This window comes from Drosophila yakuba, unplaced genomic scaffold (assembly GCF_016746365.2).
Source record: "Drosophila yakuba strain Tai18E2 unplaced genomic scaffold, Prin_Dyak_Tai18E2_2.1 Segkk51_quiver_pilon_scaf, whole genome shotgun sequence".
In the NCBI taxonomy this organism is placed as follows: Eukaryota; Metazoa; Arthropoda; class Insecta; order Diptera; family Drosophilidae; genus Drosophila; species Drosophila yakuba.
In genome coordinates, this window is record NW_025048818.1 from 119,635 (window position 1) to 138,344 (window position 18,710).

Here is an 18,710-nt window from a genome sequence, read left to right on the forward strand (position 1 = left end):
GCGATGGTTTACGCAAAACTCGGGTGCTGTGACCCTTAGATCAGTAGAGATTTTAGGTAGATCTCGTTCCTCAGCAAGGGGGAGTGCTTGCCCGGAAAGCAAGCACTCGAATCTGTCGACGGGGTGGTCGCTATGTACATAGCTATAGCCTCTAGACCGGGACGTTTGTCTGGCGTATCCAGACTAATGCATCTTTGGATGTCGTGGTTGTAATCCCTTCAATGTGGAACACGCCACGTAAAACAAGTTCGGAGGGATCCGAAATCACACACTGTCCCTATCTACTATCTAGCGAAACCACAGCCAAGGGAACGGGCTTGGAATAATTAGCGGGGAAAGAAGACCCTTTTGAGCTTGACTCTAATCTGGCAGTGTAAGGAGACATAAGAGGTGTAGAATAAGTGGGAGATATTAGACCTCGGTTTGGTATCGTCAATGAAATACCACTACTCTTATTGTTTCCTTACTTACTTGATTAAATGGAACGTGTATCATTTCCTAGCCATTATACGGATATATTTATTATATCTTATGGTATTGGGTTTTGATGCAAGCTTCTTGATCAAAGTATCACGAGTTTGTTATATAATCGCAAACAAATTCTTTAATAAAACGATGCATTTATGTATTTTTGATTTGAAAATTTGGTATAACTCCAATTACTCAGGTATGATCCAATTCAAGGACATTGCCAGGTAGGGAGTTTGACTGGGGCGGTACATCTCTCGAATAATAACGGAGGTGTCCCAAGGCCAGCTCAGTGCGGACAGAAACCACACATAGAGCAAAAGGGCAAATGCTGACTTGATCTCGGTGTTCAGTACACACAGGGACAGCAAAAGCTCGGCCTATCGATCCTTTTGGTTTAAAGAGTTTTTAACAAGAGGTGTCAGAAAAGTTACCATAGCCTCTTCCTATCATTGTGAAGCAAAATTCACCAAGCGTTGGATTGTTCACCGATGCAAGGGAACGTGAGCTGGGTTTAGACCGTCGGGAGACAGGTTAGTTTTACCCTACTAATGACAAAACGTTGTTGCGACAGCATTCCTGCGTAGTACGAGAGGAACCGCAGGTACGGACCAATGGCACAATACTTGTTCGAGCGAACAGTGGTATGACGCTACGTCCGTTGGATTATGCCTGAACGCCTCTAAGGTCGTATCCGTGCTGGACTGCAATGATAAATAAGGGGCAATTTGCATTGTATGGCTTCTAAACCATTTAAAGTTTATAATTTACTTTATAAACGACAATGGATGTGATGCCAATGTAATTTGTAACATAGTAAATTGGGAGGATCTTCGGTCACCTTATGCCGCGCTAGTTACATATAAAAGCATTATTTAATACAATGACAAAGCCTAGAATCAATTGTAAACGACTTTTGTAACAGGCAAGGTGTTGTAAGTGGTTGAGCAGCTGCCATACTGCGATCTACTGAAGCTTATCCTTTGCTTGATGATTCGAAATAAATAAGACCATTGAGTACTCGTGTGGTACTCGTTGTGGGTTTTTGAGGGTTAGCGCGCAAGCGCAGTGCCCTCGAGAGCCGACCACCCCGACTGGACGCGACTGACTGACCGACCGACTGGACGCGCGATATATGATATTATATATCATATGATAGAAATAAAGACTAAAAAATTCTATCTGGTTGCCAAATAGCTTGTCATCGATTTAGTGACGCTAATGAAATTGTCCCCATCTATCTACTATCTACTAATGATAGAAATAAAGACTTTACAAAATTCTATCAGGTTGCCAAATGGCTCGTCATCGATTTAGTGACGCTAATGAAATTGTCCCCATCTACTAATGATAGAAATAAAGACTACAAAATTCTATCAGGTTGCCAAATAGCTTGTCATCAATTTAGTGACGCTAATGAAATTGTCCCCATCTATCTACTATCTACTAATGATAGAAATAAAGACTTTACAAAATTCTATCAGGTTGCCAAATAGCTTGTCATCATTTAGTGACGCATATGAAATTGTCCTCCCCATCTACAAATGATAGAAATAAAGACTACAAAATTCTATCAGGTTGCCAAATGGCTCGTCATCGATTTAGTGACGCATATGAAATTGTCCCCATCTATCTACTATCTACTAATGATAGAAATAAAGACTTTACAAAATTCTATCAGGTTGCCAAATAGCTTGTCATCAATTTAGTGACGCATATGAAATTGTCCTCTCCATCTACAAATGATAGAAATAAAGACTACAAAATTCAATCTGGTTGCCAAATAGCTTGTCATCGATTTAGTGACGCTAATGAAATTGTCCCCATTTACTAATGATAGAAATAAAGACTACAAAATTCTATCAGGTTGCCAAATAGCTTGTCATCAATTTAGTGACGCTAATGAAAGCGGTGGTGTCCTTCTCTTATAATAGAAATTATAACTTTATTATGACTAAAGGAATAATATATGAAATATTCGTATATTCTTATAGTATTAGAAAGAAACCCCAATACTATAGGTATATTATATATAAAACATATGAAAATAATAAATATTTATTATATGAATACAGACAATATAAAGGTATATTAAATTAAATAATATACATATTTAAAAAAATATATATATTATATGAATACAGGAAAGAATATATAAGTATATATAAATAATATAATTATATATACATATAAAGGAAAAAATGATGGAATATTTCTATTTTCTATTAGTATGATATAAAAAAACCCATACATGTGAAAGGTTATAGTACTACTATACTATAATACACTACTATAGGTAGGCAGTGGTTGCCGACCATAGGGTAGGCAGTGGTTGCCTCTCGTATTGTTCGAAATTTATGTATTTATATGATTTCGACAATATTATATGGAAATTAAATATTAATCATATGGAAATGAATATTTATCGTATGAATAATGGAAAAATATATTTAATTATATATGAATAAAGGAAATATTAATATAATATTACTGTATTCTCTTGATATATAAGAGAATATCCTGTATGTTGGATACCAAACAGAATTGAAAATACCCGTTTTGAGGACAGCGGGTTCAAAAACTACTATAGGTAAGCAGTGGTTGCTGACCTCCCGCTTTATATATTATATTGGTTACTTACAAATAAAGTATATTATTTTCCGTACAAATTTGTTTCTCAGGTTCTAATGAACATTTGGGAACTTGGCTACGCGGTTAATAAAAATATACGCCCTTAGATGTTATCGTTGAAACAACAGTCAAGTATTCTATTATTAATAGAATAACAAATCGTTTCCATATAACATCGTTAATTTTTAATGACAGCGGGTTTCAAAACTACTATTAGGTAGGAAGGCACTGGTTGCCGACCTATCTCATTATATTGGTTACTTACAAATATAGTATATTATTTTCCGTACAAATTTGTTTCTCAGGTTCTTATGAACATTTGGGACTTGGCTCCGCGGTTAATAAGAATATACGCCCTTAGATAATATCGTTGAAACAAAAGTCAAGTTTCTATTATACATAGAATAACAAATCGTTTCCATATATTATCGTTAATTTTTGACGGCAGGCATTATTATTTATTAATAATAATGAAGATAATAAACTAATAATTTATTACCACGCCATAAAAGGAAATATTATATCGTTACCCCGGTATAATAAATATATTGATATTGGAAAAATTACCAAATTTTATATATGAATATCATATGCGCTCGGTTTTATGTTATATATTACCAGAGAGTTATATGGAAAAAGATAAATTTTAAATTTATCATCAAAATGCAAATGATTTAACTCAATATTTATATTGGTTAAACAAAAATTGTACATGTGTGGATACAATACTTATGTATGTTGGAAACAAAATAATATTTTAGAATGAAATATGTATAATATAAATACAATATTATGGAAATATATATATATATAATGGTATAAAACATTAATGGAATTTACGAATACGAATGCTATATAAAAATGGCCGTAATCGATTTAAAATAGATTTAATAAAAAACGGAAATTTATATAAAATGGAAATCTATAATATTTATATTACTTATTTCAATTCAAAAAATATGAATGAAATATGAAGAAAGAAACATTATTCTGGTTGATCCTGCCAGTAGTTATATGCTTGTCTCAAAGATTAAGCCATGCATGTCTAAGTACACACGAATTAAAAGTGAAACCGCAAAAGGCTCATTATATCAGTTATGGTTCCTTAGATCGTTAACAGTTACTTGGATAACTGTGGTAATTCTAGAGCTAATACATGCAATTAAAACATGAACCTTATGGGACATGTGCTTTTATTAGGCTAAAACCAAGCGATCGCAAGATCGTTTTATTGGTTGAACTCTAGATAACATGCAGATCGTATGGTCTTGTACCGACGACAGATCTTTCAAATGTCTGCCCTATCAACTTTTGATGGTAGTATCTAGGACTACCATGGTTGCAACGGGTAACGGGGAATCAGGGTTCGATTCCGGAGAGGGAGCCTGAGAAACGGCTACCACATCTAAGGAAGGCAGCAGGCGCGTAAATTACCCACTCCCAGCTCGGGGAGGTAGTGACGAAAAATAACAATACAGGACTCATATCCGAGGCCCTGTAATTGGAATGAGTACACTTTAAATCCTTTAACAAGGACCAATTGGAGGGCAAGTCTGGTGCCAGCAGCCGCGGTAATTCCAGCTCCAATAGCGTATATTAAAGTTGTTGCGGTTAAAACGTTCGTAGTTGAACTTGTGCTTCATACGGGTAGTACAACTTACAATTGTGGTTAGTACTATACCTTTATGTATGTAAGCGTATTACCGGTGGAGTTCTTACATGTGATTAAATACTTGTATTTTTTCATATGTTCCTCCTATTTAAAAACCTGCATTAGTGCTCTTAAACGAGTGTTATTGTGGGCCGGTACTATTACTTTGAACAAATTAGAGTGCTTAAAGCAGGCTTCAAATGCCTGAATATTCTGTGCATGGGATAATGAAATAAGACCTCTGTTCTGCTTTCATTGGTTTTCAGATCAAGAGGTAATGATTAATAGAAGCAGTTTGGGGGCATTAGTATTACGACGCGAGAGGTGAAATTCTTGGACCGTCGTAAGACTAACTTAAGCGAAAGCATTTGCCAAAGATGTTTTCATTAATCAAGAACGAAAGTTAGAGGTTCGAAGGCGATCAGATACCGCCCTAGTTCTAACCATAAACGATGCCAGCTAGCAATTGGGTGTAGCTACTTTTATGGCTCTCTCAGTCGCTTCCCGGGAAACCAAAGCTTTTGGGCTCCGGGGGAAGTATGGTTGCAAAGCTGAAACTTAAAGGAATTGACGGAAGGGCACCACCAGGAGTGGAGCCTGCGGCTTAATTTGACTCAACACGGGAAAACTTACCAGGTCCGAACATAAGTGTGTAAGACAGATTGATAGCTCTTTCTCGAATCTATGGGTGGTGGTGCATGGCCGTTCTTAGTTCGTGGAGTGATTTGTCTGGTTAATTCCGATAACGAACGAGACTCAAATATATTAAATAGATATCTTCAGGATTATGGTGCTGAAGCTTATATAGCCTTCATTCATGGTGGCAGTAAAATGTTTATTGTGTTTGAATGTGTTTATGTAAGTGGAGCCGTACCTGTTGGTTTGTCCCATTATAAGGACACTAGCTTCTTAAATGGACAAATTGCGTCTAGCAATAATGAGATTGAGCAATAACAGGTCTGTGATGCCCTTAGATGTCCTGGGCTGCACGCGCGCTACAATGAAAGTATCAACGTGTATTTCCTAGACGAGAGGTCCGGGTAACCGCTGAACCACTTTCATGCTTGGATTGTGAACTGAAACTGTTCACATGAACTTGGAATTCCAGTAAGTGTGATCATTAACTCGCATTGATTACGTCCCTGCCCTTTGTACACACCGCCCGTCGCTACTACCGATTGAATTATTTAGTGAGGTCTCCGGACGTGATCACTGTGACGCCTTGCGTGTTACGGTTGTTTCGCAAAAGTTGACCGAACTTGATTATTTAGAGGAAGTAAAAGTCGTAACAAGGTTTCCGTAGGTGAACCTGCGGAAGGATCATTATTGTATAATATCCTTACCGTTAATAAACATTTGTTATAATACAAATAAATTGAATTTACCAAAATACCAAATTACAAAAGCATATGATATATGAATGATGAGATTTACTTTAGAAATGCACATGATTTATTATGATTATTTGCAAATGCGTTTATATATGAATATTATCTAACACAATAATATTCAATTGATAGATTTCTCAATGGAATCAAACAAAATTCTGATATATTTATATAATAAATAAATGTGGCTGGCAACCACAAAGGTAATGTGATTGGGGACCACATTACCACATATGTATGTTAAAAGTGACTGGTGACCACATTTTAACATTTCTATTAAAATTTGATGTTGTGGGTAGTGTTGGCTCAAAACATTAAATTAAATAAACGGCATTCAAATAAAAATAAACAATGCATTTCCTAATAATTCGAACATTCGAAATCAAATAAAAATGGTAACAAAAAAATTGTGTGTATATGGACCATAATATACACGCGTTGCGAATATGTATTGTTCATCTAAGTTATGAGCATACATTGGCTAATGCAACAACCTAAAATATACAATGTTGTACCTGGCATCCATCAGGTTAATGTTTTATATAAATTGCAGTATGTATCGCCCATATTGGTTAATTACAAATAAAATATAATTACATGATACATAATGCTTATATGAAACTAAGACATTTCGCAGCATTTATTTTAGGTATAAAAATACATTTATTGAAGGAATTGATATATGCCAGTAAAATGGTGTATTTTTAATTTCTTTCAATAAAAAAATTATTGACAATATATAGAAATAAATTATAAAACTCTAAGCGGTGGATCACTCGGCTCATGGGTCGATGAAGAACGCAGCAAACTGTGCGTCATCGTGTGAACTGCAGGACACATGAACATCGACATTTTGAACGCATATCGCAGTCCATGCTGTTATGTACTTTAATTAATTTTATAGTGCTGCTTGGACTACATATGGTTGAGGGTTGTAAGACTATGCTAATTAAGTTGTTTATAAATTTTTATAAGCATATGGTATATTATTGGATAAAATAATAATTTTATTCATAATATTAAAAACTATATATGAAAAACATTATCCTCACATTTGGATGTGAAAAACGAAGAGAAATATTTTCTTTTTCAATCAAATAATACTGAGAAATGTCTAGCATAAAAAATTGAATTATTTTTCATCTAGGATTGTCTCTTATTAATGATTCGAAAATAGAAAAAAACTTGGTTATATTATTATTCTTCGTTGGTTCGTTAATGGATAATACTATGCTACAAGAAATAATGGATATATTACAACGAATTTATTAAAATGTTTTATCATTATATATTAAGAATTAATGGCAATAAAAAGTTATATACAACCTCAACTCATATGGGACTACCCCCTGAATTTAAGCATATTAATTAGGGGAGGAAAAGAAACTAACAAGGATTTTCTTAGTAGCGGCGAGCGAAAAGAAAACAGTTCAGCACTAAGTCACTTTGTCTATATGGCAAATGTGAGATGCAGTGTATGGAGCGTCAATATTCTAGTATGAGAAATTAACGATTTAAGTCCTTCTTAAATGAGGCCATTTACCCACAGAGGGTGCCAGGCCCGTATAACGTTAATGATTACTAGATGATGTTTCCAAAGAGTCGTGTTGCTTGATAGTGCAGCACTAAGTGGGTGGTAAACTCCATCTAAAACTAAATATAACCATGAGACCGATAGTAAACAAGTACCGTGAGGGAAAGTTGAAAAGAACTCTGAATAGAGAGTTAAACAGTACGTGAAACTGCTTAGAGGTTAAGCCCGATGAACCTGAATATCCGTTATGGAAAATTCATCATTAAAATTGTAATATTTAAATAATATTATAAGGATAGTGTGCATTTTTTCCATATAAGGACATTGTAATCTATTAGCATATCCCAAATTTATCATAAAATATAACTTATAGTTTATTCAAATTAAAGTGCTTGCATTTTAAAACAGAATAAATGTTATTAATTTGATAAAGTGCTGATAGATTTATATGATTACAGTGCGTTAATTTTTCGGAATTATATAATGGCATAATTATCATTGATTTTTATGTTTATTATATGCACTTGTATGATTAACAATGCGAAAGATTCAGGATACCTTCGGGACCCGTCTTGAAACACGGACCAAGGAGTCTAACATATGTGCAAGTTATTGGGATATAAACCTAATAGCGTAATTAACTTGACTAGTTTTTTAACTATTTATAGCTAATTAACACAATCCCGGGGCGTTCTATATAGTTATGTATAATGTATATTTATATTATTTATGCCTCTAACTGGAACGTACCTTGAGCATATATGCTGTGACCCGAAAGATGGTGAACTATACTTGATCAGGTTGAAGTCAGGGGAAACCCTGATGGAAGACCGAAACAGTTCTGACGTGCAAATCGATTGTCAGAATTGAGTATAGGGGCGAAAGACCAATCGAACCATCTAGTAGCTGGTTCCTTCCGAAGTTTCCCTCAGGATAGCTGGTGCATTTTAATATTATATAAAATAATCTTATCTGGTAAAGCGAATGATTAGAGGCCTTAGGGTCGAAACGATCTTAACCTATTCTCAAACTTTAAATGGGTAAGAACCTTAACTTTCTTGATATGAAGTTCAAGGTTATGATATAATGTGCCCAGTGGGCCACTTTTGGTAAGCAGAACTGGCGCTGTGGGATGAACCAAACGTAATGTTACGGTGCCCAATAACAACTCATGCAGATACCATGAAAGGCGTGGTGCTTAAAACAGCAGGACGGTGATCATGGAAGTCGAAATCCGCTAAGGAGTGTGTAACAACTCACCTGCCGAAGCAACTAGCCCTTAAAATGGATGGCGCTTAAGTTGTATACCTATACATTACCGCTAAAGTAGATGATTTATATTACTTGTGATATAAATTTTGAAACTTTAGTGAGTAGGAAGGTACAATGGTATGCGTAGAAGTGTTTGGCGTAAGCCTGCATGGAGCTGCCATTGGTACAGATCTTGGTGGTAGTAGCAAATAATCGAATGAGACCTTGGAGGACTGAAGTGGAGAAGGGTTTCGTGTGAACAGTGGTTGATCACGAGTTAGTCGGTCCTAAGTTCAAGGCGAAAGCCGAAAATTTTCAAGTAAAACAAAAATGCCAAACTACATAAAAAAGCGAATTATAATACACTTGAATAATTTTGAACGAAAGGGAATACGGTTCCAATTCCGTAACCTGTTGAGTATCCGTTTGTTATTAAATATGGGCCTCGTGCTCATCCTGGCAACAGGAACGACCATAAAGAAGCCGTCGAGAGATATCGGAAGAGTTTTCTTTTCTGTTTTATAGCCGTACTACCATGGAAGTCTTTCGCAGAGAGATATGGTAGATGGGCTAGAAGAGCATGACATATACTGTTGTGTCGATATTTTCTCCTCGGACCTTGAAAATTTATGGTGGGGACACGCAAACTTCTCAACAGGCCGTACCAATATCCGCAGCTGGTCTCCAAGGTGAAGAGTCTCTAGTCGATAGAATAATGTAGGTAAGGGAAGTCGGCAAATTAGATCCGTAACTTCGGGATAAGGATTGGCTCTGAGATTGAGATAGTCGGGCTTGATTGGGAAACAATAACATGGTTTATGTGCTCGTTCTGGGTAAATAGAGTTTCTAGCATTTATGTTAGTTTCTTGTTCCCCGGATAGTTTAGTTACGTAGCCAATTGTGGAACTTTCTTGCTAAAATTTTTAAGAATACTATTTGGGTTAAACCAATTAGTTCTTATTAATTATAACGATTATCAATTAACAATCAATTCAGAACTGGCACGGACTTGGGGAATCCGACTGTCTAATTAAAACAAAGCATTGTGATGGCCCTAGGGGGTGTTGACACAATGTGATTTCTGCCCAGTGCTCTGAATGTCAAAGTGAAGAAATTCAAGTAAGCGCGGGTCAACGGCGGGAGTAACTATGACTCTCTTTTAGGAACATGGGGTAAAGGTGAGTAGAGGGGGAGTATTTTTATACTCTGCAACTCATAAGTCTTGCCTTTACTCAAGTCGACTCAAAACCTCCTCGTGGTGTTTCCCGGTAATGTTAAACTTGTTTAGCAGCTAATTTGAGCGGCGAATCTTTCCGAAAGGGTTGGTTCCCCTGACGAAAGATAATCATATTGGTACCACAAATTTACAAAACGAGCCTCGGATATTTACTAATGATCTGTTGACGACCCGACCCTCCGTGGATCACGTCCCGGAGGACCAATATGAACCAAACGCAGCGGCTACTCTATCAAGGGTTCCCTGCACAGTATGTGACCGGTCCTTTAACAGTAAGAGAGGACTCGGTGTTCACATGCGATCTCGGCACCCAGACGAACTTGATGAAGAACGTCGACGTGTCGATATAAAAGCAAGGTGGAGTGAGGAAGAGAAGTGGATGATGGCGAGAAAGGAGGTCGAGCTCATGGCAAATGGTTTTAAACACATAAACAAGCAACTAGCGGTGTATTTTGCAAACCGTAGCGTCGAAGCCATTAAAAAGCTGAGACAGAGGGGCGATTATAAGGAGAAAATAGAGCAGATAAGAGGGCAATCCGCTCTCGCCCCAGAAGTTGCTAATCTAACCATAAGGCGCCGCCCTAGTAGAAGTGAGCAAGACCACCAAGTACCAACGTCAGAAGCATCTCCAATCACTCCGCTCGAACAGTCGAACAGGGAAATTTTGCGGACGCTGCGTGGGTATAGCCCCGTAGTATGCCCTTCCAAATGGAGAGCCCAAGAACTACAAACTATCATTGATAGGGCGGAATTTGAGGGAAAGGAAACCACTCTCCAATGCTTATCGCTCTACCTCCAGGGAATTTTTCCGGTACAGGGTGTACGACACACGCTGACGAGGCCTCCTCGGAGACCTCGGAATAGGAGGGAAAGCAGAAGGCAGCAGTACGCTGTCATCCAGCGAAACTGGGATAAGCATAAAGGAAGGTGCATTAAGTCCCTGCTTAATGGAACTGATGAATCGGTAATGCCAAGCCGAGAATTTATGGAGCCCTACTGGAGAGAAGTAATGACTCAGCCTAGCCCAAGCTCTTGCAATGGAGAAGTGATTCGTACGGATCACTCGCTTGAGACGGTATGGTCTGCAATAACGGAACAAGACCTTAGGGCATCAAGAGTTTCATTATCTTCATCTCCGGGGCCTGACGGGGTAACTCCAAAAACTGCCAGGGAGGTGCCGTCAGGTATTATGCTACGCATAATGAACCTAATTCTATGGTGCGGTAACTTACCTCATTCTATCCGACTGGCCAGAACCATCTTCATCCCGAAGACGGTGACGGCAAAGCGACCGCAAGACTTTCGTCCAATATCGGTGCCTTCCGTCCTGGTAAGACAGCTAAATGCCATCTTGGCAACCCGATTGACCTCATCAATCGATTGGGACCCGCGCCAGCGGGGCTTCTTACCAACCGACGGTTGCGCCGATAATGCGACGATAGTTGACTTAGTCCTGAGGCATAGCCATAAGTACTTTAAATCTTGCTACATCGCCAACTTAGATGTTAGCAAGGCATTTGACTCATTGTCACATGCAGCAATATATGGGACATTACGAGCTTATGGTGCGCCGAAGGGTTTTGTTGACTATGTACAGAAGACGTACGAGGGAGGTGGTATCAGTCTCAACGGGGAAGGTTGGTGTTCAGAGGAATTCGTGCCTGCTAGAGGAGTGAAGCAGGGCGACCCTTTGTCCCCCATTCTATTTAACTTGGTCATCGACCGGTTACTTAGAGCCCTACCTAGCGAGATTGGTACCAAGGTCGGAAATGCCATGATAAACGCTGCTGCATTTGCAGATGATTTGGTACTATTTGCGGAAACTCGGATGGGACTTCAAACTTTGTTGGACAAGACTATGGACTTTTTATCCATCGTCGGCCTTAAACTTAATGCTGATAAGTGCTTTACTGTCGGTATTAAGGGACAGCCGAAACAGAAGTGTACTGTGCTAGAGGCACAGAGCTTCTGCGTAGGCTCGAGAGAGATTCCAACACTGAAGCGTACTGACGAGTGGAAGTATCTCGGTATACATTTCACTGCAAGTGGGAGGGTTCGATGCAATCCGGCAGAGGACATTGGTCCAAAGCTACAAAGATTGTCAGAGGCCCCCCTTAAGCCACAACAGAGGTTGTTCGCCCTTCGGACTGTCCTGATCCCACAACTCTATCACAAGTTATCCCTTGGGAGTGTGACGATAGGCGTCTTACGAAAGACTGACAAGCTAATACGTTTCTATGTGCGAAGATGGCTAAATCTTCCGTCGGATGTGCCGATAGCATTCGTTCATGCCCCCCCAAAATGTGGGGGTCTCGGAATTCCATCACTAAGATGGGTAGCACCAATGTTACGACTTAGACGATTGAGCAACATAAAATGGCCCCACCTCGTACAATCCGAGGAAGCCAGCTCCTTCATCGAAGCGGAAAAACAAAGGGCCCGAGGTAGATTGATAGCTGAACAAAATGAATTGTTATCGCGTCCGGCAATAGAAAAGTATTGGGCGAACAGGTTGTACCTCTCCGTTGATGGTGGCGGACTCCGTGAAGCGGGCCACTATGGTCCCCAACACGGGTGGGTTAGTCAGCCCACGCGTTTACTAACAGGAAAGGAATATTTAGACGGTATTCGGCTGCGGATAAATGCCCTACCCACAAAGTCTCGCACTACGAGGGGAAGGCACGAATTGGAGAGGCAGTGTCGTGCAGGATGTGATGCTCCCGAAACAACAAACCACATTATGCAAAAATGCTATCGTTCGCATGGGAGGCGAGTAGCTAGACACAACTGCGTAGTAAATCGAATCAAGCGGGGACTTGAGGAGAGAGGCTGCGTGGTCATTGCCGAACCAAGTCTGCAGTGCGAATCCGGCCTTAATAAACCGGACCTGGTGGTACTCCGACAAAATCACATTGATGTGATTGACGTGCAGGTTGTGACAGACGGACATTCTATGGACGAAGCGCATCAGCGCAAAATCAATAGATACGACAGACCGGACATACGAACTGAATTGCGTCGCCGATTCGAAGCCGCAGGTGACATCGAGTTTCATTCTGCCACCCTAAACTGGAGGGGGATTTGGAGTGGTCAATCCGTAAAACGATTGATTGCGAAGGGTCTCCTCAGCAAATATGATAGTCATATCATTAGCGTCCAGGTTATGAGAGGCAGTCTTGGCTGTTTTAGACAGTTCATGTACCTTAGCGGGTTTTCTCGTGATTGGACGTAGCTTAAAACGTTTGGTTCACATACATCTGCCTGCTGCCTTGGCATAATATCAAAAAGGCATAAACATCGCACAATAATGGTTAATACGGCTATGAGGATGGTTTTAGTACGTAGGCGTTGCGGAACTTCGGTTCGGATAGAGCAATGAATCGTGCATGCTAGGAAACTGACCAAATAACGGCAGCCCTAGTATCTTTCGAAGATTTCCATACCTTTGCGATCAAAAAAAAAAAAAAAAATAGCCAAATGCCTCGTCATCTAATTAGTGACGCGCATGAATGGATTAACGACGGACGTGTTTTCGGTACGCTCGTGTTCAGATTGCGAAAAGCTAAGTTTTCTTTGCGAAACAAAGTTCGGAAAGTTAAATAATCGGTGGTTGAGTGCTCCGCGGAAATAGTGCTATTATTTACGCGAGTGCAAAGCCTGTGGTTTCGGATTAATTTGCAATAAATTATTGCAAATTTTCCATTGAGGACAGCACGTGGTTCCAGGCGAGCTTTTGGGTCAGCTGCTGAACAGCTGGGCCCTTTGGTTTGTGTCTGCGATACCAGCAATCAGCTGTTTGGTTGCTGTAACGGCTGAGGTTCGTGTCTTGGGACGGTTCGGTGGTTGCGCAAAGCTACCAATAGGTGGAGCTCGAGCACCACAGCAGCTAACTAGTGTCAGCGAGCGCACGGTCACTGGAGTCGCCGAAAGGAGGAGCCACAATCGTGGTAAGTGCGATGGAGAGCGACAGTAGCGCGAGTGCCATGAGCGCCAGCAGTACGTCGCGGAAGTCGGGGCGAGGCAGGCGTAGAAGCCATCAGGCTTCAAGGAGCTCGGCACCGACGCAGGCTAAGCTCGTTGCTGTGGCCTCGCGTGGTGTTCCCGAGCCTGTGGGAGCGCTGGACGAGGCGCCTTCTTCGCTGGAGGACCCCCGAGCTGTCTCTGTTGCCAATGCTGCCCCCATCGCCGTCAGCCACGTTGCCCCCGCTTCTGCCCCTGCAGCTGCCACTGCTGCTGCCCCTGCTGCTGCCCCTGCTGCTGCCCCTGCTGCTGCCCCTGCTGCTGCCCCTGCTTCTGCCCCTGTTGCTGCCCCCGCCGCTACACCTATTGCCACCGCCACCGCTGCCTCCGCTGCCGCCCGTGCTGGGCAAGCAGCTATGATGGCAGAGCTGTCGGCCACGCAGCGAATGGTGAGAAGCAGCTTTCGCAGCCTAGGAGGAGTCAACACGGATGAGCTCTCGTTTGCCATTAGCCGCTACGATGACCTGGTGATGGCATTGATGCTCCGGTGTGGAGAACTGGAGACGCGGTTGGCTATGCCGCCCCCACCGACCTCCGCAATTTCGCGTCTTCCCCAGACGCCTCAGGCTGCACCCATTGCTGCCCCGCGGACCACGAAGGTTCGCGAGACGTGGTCAGCAGTGGTGAAGTGCGACGACCCAGCGCTATCGGGGAAGGCGATAGCCGAAAAGGTGCGCACGATGGTTGCACCCTCCCTCGGAGTCAGGGTGCATGAAGTACGTGAGCTCCGTCGAGGTGGTGGTGCAATCATCCGGACTCCTTCAGTCGGAGAGCTGCAGAAGGTTGTGTCGTCGAAGAAATTCGCCGAAATAGGGCTCAATGTGGCGCGAAACGCGGCCGAGAAGCCGAAAGTCGTCGTTTATGACGTCGACACAGCTATCGGCCCCGAGGAGTTTATGCAGGAGCTCCATGAAAATAACTTCGACGGCGAGATGACGGCCTCGGAGTTCAAGAGGTCGGTGAACCTGGTCACCAAGGCGTGGTCGGTGACTGACGGCGCCACCATTAATGTGACGCTTGAGGTCAGCGACAAGGCGATGGCGAAACTTGATGTAGGTCGGGTCTACATCAAGTGGTTCTCATTTCGATGCCGATCGCAGGTTCGCACTTATGCCTGCCATAGGTGTGTGGGTTTCGACCACAAGGTCAGCGAATGCCGCCAGAAGTCGAGTGTATGCCGCCAGCGCGGGCAACAAGGCCACACCGCGGCAAAGTGCCCGAACCCGGTGGACTGCCGGAACTGCCGTCACAGAGGGCAACCCTCGGGGCATTACATGCTCTCGGATGCATGCCCGATGCCCAAGCTAGACATTAATGTGGCCGAGGCCGAGCTGCGACCATCGAGCTCGGAGTCCGACTCAGGAGATCGGGCTCAATGTTCGCACTGGTGCAGGAGCCGTATCTCGGCGGCAATGGGATGGATGTGCTGCCTGAAGGAATGAGGATCTTCACCGACCGGCGAGGGAAGGCAGCCATCCTAGTGGATCTTCAGGATGCCATCTGTATGCCAGTGGAGACCCTCACCACGGATTATGGCGTATGTCTGGTCGTTAAAGGGAGTTTTGGCTCAATCTTCTTTGCTCAGCATACTGCCAATTTGATGCACCTTTGGAACCGTACCTTCGGTACATGGATGCGGTCCTGCTGCAGGCCAGCAGAACCCCCGCAATCCTGGGCCTCGATGCGAATGCAGTGTCCCCCATGTGGTTTAGCAAACTCTCTCGACATGCCGAGGGCCAAGCTAACTACAGTCGGGGTGAGCTGCTGTCCGAGTGGATGCTGGAGGCAAGAGCCGCCGCCCTAAACCAGCCAACACAGGTGTACAAGTTCGATAACTACAGAGCTCGTAGTGATATCGACGTGACAATTGTCAACGAGGCAGCATCTATGTGGGCCACATATGAGTGGAGAGTGGATGAGTGGGAATTGTGCGATCACAACATCATCTGTTGTGGCCGAACCAAGTACCACGAGCGCAGTTGAGAGCATAGCTCCTGTGCCGTCCTGGAACTTCTCCAATGCTCGTTGGCGATTGTTCAAAGAGGAAATGGTGAGTAGAGCAGCCGAACTTCCGGAAAACTTCTCCGAGTCGCCGTTGGACCAGCAGGTTTCGACCCTACGCAGTATAGTGCATAATGCGTGCGATATTGCGCTGGGAAGAAAGTCCATTCGATCGCCCAGCAGAAGAGCACGTTGGTAGACTGCCGACCTCTGCGCTGCGAGACGCGAAGTCCGGAGACTTCGTCGCCGACTCCAGGATGCACGACGTCATGAAGATGATGCCGCTGCAGAGCTTTTGGTGGTCGAGCTGAGGCGTGCCTCAGCCAACTACAAGAAGCTCATTGGGAGGGCTAAGATGAATGGCTGGAAACGCTTCGTGGGAGAAAACGCCGATGATCCATGGGGGCGCGTCTACAAGATATGCCGAGGCCGCAGAAAGTGCACGGAGATTGGGTGCCTCCGCGTGAATGGCGATTTGATCACTGATTGGGTTGATTGTGCACGAGTGCTCCTCCGCAACTTTTTCCCAGTTGCGGAGTCCGATGCACCGATTGCCATCGTGGAGGAAATCCCACCGGCCCTTGAATTGCATGAGGTTGATGCCTGTATCACACGGCTCAAGAGCAAGCGCTCGCCCGGCTTGGACGGCATAAATGGCGCAATCTGCAAGGCAGTCTGGCGAGCCGTACTGCCTGCTGAGTGCATACGCGGATGATCTGCTTCTTCTCGTCGAGGGAAACTCCCGAGTCGTGTTAGAGGAAAAAGGAGCGCAACTTATGTCCATCGTAGAAACGTGGGGATCGGAAGTTGGCGTTGCTGTCTCGACCAGCAAGACGGTAATAATGCTGCTCAAAGGTACTTTGAGAAGTGCGCCCACGGTAAGGTTTGCTGGAGCGAACCTGCCGTATGTGCGTAGCTGTCGGTATCTCGGCATCACGGTCAGTGAGGGAATGAAATTCCTCACGCACATAGCTTCGCTGCGCCAGCGGATGACCGGAGTCGTTGGAGCATTGGCGCGTGTGCTTCAAGCCGACTGGGGTTTCAGTCCTCGAGCCAGGCGGACCATATATGACGGACTTATGGCACCCTGTGTGCTGTTTGGTGCCCCGGTATGGTACGACACCGCCGGGAAAGTAGCTCCCAAGAGGCGACTAGCCTCCTGCCAGAGGCTGATCCTGCTTGGATGCCTTTCGGCTTGCCGAACAGTGTCCATCGTGGCAGGTTCTTGGTGGAGCCCCCCCGCTTGACTTGGCTGCTAAGCAATTAGCGGTCAATTACAAGCTAAAACGTGGATACCCGCTGGAGGAGAACGACTGGCTCTACGGCGAGGACATCGCTTGTCTAAGCTGGGAGCAGAGAAAGACTCGCTTGGAGGAGTGCATGCTGCGGAGTTGGCAGAACAGATGGGACGACGACAGCGAATTAGGACGGGTGACGCACAGGTTCATCCCAGATGTCACTCTCGTTTATCGGGATCCAAATTTTGGTTTCTCGATGAAGGAGTCTTTCCTGCTTACTGGGCACGGGTCGTTTAATGCATTTTTGCACGGGAGAGCCCTCAGCGATACCACAGCTTGCGCATGTGGCGATCCATATGAGAACTGGATGCACGTATTGTGCGCTTGCCCTCTGTATGCAGATTTGCGAGACCTCGATGGACTTGGAGTGCAGCGCGTTGGCGAAAACTGGATGTTCGAAGGAATCCTGGAGGATCAAGAGAGGACCCAACGGCTGGCAGCGTTCGCTGAGGAAGCGTTCCTCAGGAGGAGGGGCCTTTAGCCCAACACCTTTCGCAGCGCGTTGGCGAGAACTGGATGTTCGAAGGAATCCTGGAGGATCGAGAGAGGACCCAACGGCTGGCAGCGTTCGCTGAGGAAGCGTTCCGCAGGAGGAGGGGCCTTTAGCCCAACACCTTTCGCCGTGTGGTTAGCGGGCGAGAATACTACCACAGTCCGCTGTTGCTTGTCGTAGGAGGCGACTAATACGGCTATAGGTCGCTCCGCCCGTGCTTGTCGGAGCCAAAGGAGTGAGGCCGACCGAGCCTCTAATTTCGGTACCACGGGTTGAGCAGCTCTCCAAGGTTGCTCATTGAGGTAGGCCCCCTAGTGGGAGTATCGTGGTGGCTGTGGTTGGTACCCATATCGCGGGTAGAGCCTTCGTGCTCGACGTTTGAGTTACGGCGATGGTTTACGCAAAACTCGGGTGCTGTGACCCTTAGATCAGTAGAGATTTTAGGTAAATCGCGCTCCTCAGCAAGGGGGAGTGCTTGCCCGGCAAGCAAGCACTCGAATCTGCCACCGGGGTGGTCGCTATGTACATAGCTATAGCTTCTGGACCGGGACGTTTGTCTGGCGTATCCAGACTAATGCATCTTTGGATGTCGTGGTTGTAATCCCTTCAATGTGGAACACGCCACGTAAAACAAGTTCGGAGGGATCCGAAATCACACACTGTCCCTATCTACTATCTAGCGAAACCACAGCCAAGGGAACGGGCTTGAAATAATTAGCGGGGAAAGAAGACCCTTTT

The 18,710-nt window shown here is 43.7% G+C and overlaps 2 non-coding genes across 2 annotated transcripts; both read left to right on the plus strand.

The window, feature by feature from the left end:
• The first annotated feature begins 4,086 nt into the window (after positions 1 to 4,086).
• On the plus strand, positions 4,087 to 6,076 carry LOC120322300. Its single transcript, XR_005562074.1, has one exon. It is a non-coding gene; the product is annotated as a small subunit ribosomal RNA (ribosomal RNA).
• Positions 6,077 to 6,894: 818 nt separating this feature from the next.
• LOC120322303 lies at positions 6,895 to 7,073 on the plus strand. The gene has a single exon (XR_005562078.1). It is a non-coding gene; the product is annotated as a 5.8S ribosomal RNA (ribosomal RNA).
• Positions 7,074 to 18,710: the final 11,637 nt, after the last annotated feature.